At 36.5% G+C, this 2,534-nt stretch overlaps 1 protein-coding gene across 1 annotated transcript in view; it reads left to right on the forward strand.

The window, feature by feature from the left end:
- Positions 1–2,534, forward strand: part of LOC105550687 (neutrophil defensin 6-like) — a 95,773-nt gene that overhangs the window by 84,607 nt on the left and 8,632 nt on the right. The window lies entirely within an intron of this gene.

Genomic DNA, 2,534 nt, shown 5'->3' on the forward strand with positions numbered 1-2,534 from the left:
ATTCGTTCATTATACCAAAAGTGATATAGAAGGGCCCATATCATGGATTTGATATCTTTTCTTATTTGTTTTGATTTTACTCCTTCCTATGATTTTCTTGATCTTCCGAGACCCCAGATTACTAAATGAGGTTGCAAGTCTAGGGTCAAACAGCTGATCCTTAATCAGGAAACAGTGCTTTGTATGTGTCTAAGATGAATTAAGATGAATCAAAGTTAGGCTACTTGTTATTTATTATCTGGTTGAGATTTTTGTTGTTTTTGTAATAGAAAGGTTTTTTGTTGTTGTTGTTGTTTGTTTGTTTGTTTGTTTTTTTGTCATGTCATGGCACTGTTCAATCCCTGTCTTTTATATAAATTTTAATTCCAGAAACTTACCTTCCCCCAAATACGTTCTTAACTTTTTGCACAACTGTAAGTGTATCGTCAATTGTCTTATCATTATGATATATTGACTTGGTTCATTGGCATAATTAAAAGCATATTAACATATATTTTCTCACTAACATTTTATTAAAATGAGTATAGTTTATTATAACTAACAGAATTCATATGCTTGAAGGGATGGAGAATTGAGACAAACTCCTTTATTAAACATTGGTCTAATTAACCTTTCGGGGACCAGTAAAGGACCATTTGTCTCACTGGTTATTGGGCCTCATCCTCTATGGTCACCAGCTTCTGAGCTCTTCTTCTATCTGGTTATTAATTGAATCACTGATGCTTGTCAGTCTTTCCTGTTTTGGGCACAGTTTTAATTTTTCCTTCTTAAACTTTATTTTATTCTATCTTAATACAGTTATATATCACCAAAATAGAGTGAAATAAAGCTTAATGTAAAATATATATATTTAACACATCTGCTTAAAGTTTCAAAAATTATGTATAGCAATGCTTTCCCACTTTTTAAAATTAGAGGACAAGTAAACATAGCCCATCAGATCTATCTTTCCTTTGAGCCAATAACCACTTTTTGCCTCTCATTGTAAACTTCTATGGTTTGAGAATCATTAGGAATGCATTGAACTTTTAAGTTTCAAACTATTCCAATTAACACCTATATCCTGTTAGGCATGGTGGCTCAAGCATGTAATCCTAGCACTATGGGAGGCTGAGGAGGGCAGATCACTTAACCTCAAGAGTACAAGACCAATCTGGGCAACATGGTGAAACCCTGTCTGTCCAAAAAGTACAAAACATTAGCAGGGTGTGGTGGCACATGCCTGTAGTCCCAGCTACTCAAGAGGCTGAGGTGGGAGGATCATTTGAGCACAGGAAGTAAAGGCTGCAGTGAGTTGTGATTGCACCACTGTACTCCACCTTGGGTGGCTAAGTGAGATACTGTCTCAAACAACAACAACAACAACAACAACAACAAACCCAATTATATTCATTTTCGCTATTTCGTTATTGCTCTATGATGCTCAAATTGTGCATCATTGGAATGCAAAGACTAGTTAGCTGAATGTAGATCAGAATTCTCTATACAAAGGAAACATACAAAGCACCATATAAAAAAGCAAAAGGGGGGAAAAAAGGAAAAAGAAAAGAAAATTAAAAAGGTTAAACACACTAAGTTTAATGCTTGAACTTTATTTTGGAGAGAAAAATTTAGAAAGATACAAGGTACACAGAGTGAAGTGTTTTTCTTTTTTCAGGACCTTGGATTGAATCTTGCACTGTTTTGGTTTTTATCTAGGAAGCTCAGCGACAGCAGAGTTTGTAGGTGCGGCGCCCGACTTTGCACTTCCCTGCATCGAACTCAGGGGTAAAACAACGCTTGTTTCGGCAATAGCAGGTGCGTCCTGCCCGAGAACCTGTGGAAAGAAGAGAGGGTCAGGCACAGGGAGGGAGGTGGGGAAAAGGATAGGCAGAGCCAGACTAACTGAGATAGTCTAAACAACAGACACTGTATCAATCATGTTAGGATAGAGAAAATTCATGTCTTTGTCGTAAATGACAAGAAATCGTACTAGCTATGTGTTAGTCATGCAAGATCATAGTTCTTTCCCCATCTGAGTCCATCCAGGACATGTTTATTACCTGCTCCCTGGTAAAACAATATACTTCTCAACCTCAGGGTTACCCACTCTTCATTCTGCTTAATCCATACTCCTAATCTTGAACTCCATGTATGATCTCCATGTCCTAACAAGGCTCCCTAATGCACCTGCATCCGTTTCTGAGATGCTGCATTGTGCATGCTCATGTCATGGACTCAAATACTTTGGTGCTCAAGGAGTCTTTGAAGACCTTCCAAATTCAAATTCTTCATTTCCTCTCTCTCTCTCTCTCTCTTTTTTTTTAAACATTTTACTTATGTACTTATTTTAATTGACAAATAATAATTGTGTATATGTATGAGACAAAATTTGATGTTTGGATCTAAGTACATATTATAGAAAGATTTAATCAAGCCCTTTAGCCTACATTGAAACACATCCATAGGTTCCTCTCTAGGTTCTAAAAGCTTTACCAATGGACAAAGTAAAATATTCTCTCCATAACTAAGTCTACCCATTCAGACCTACAAAT

The sequence above is a fragment of the Mandrillus leucophaeus genome, unplaced genomic scaffold, assembly GCF_000951045.1.
Source record: "Mandrillus leucophaeus isolate KB7577 unplaced genomic scaffold, Mleu.le_1.0 Scaffold495, whole genome shotgun sequence".
Classification (NCBI taxonomy): Eukaryota; Metazoa; Chordata; class Mammalia; order Primates; family Cercopithecidae; genus Mandrillus; species Mandrillus leucophaeus.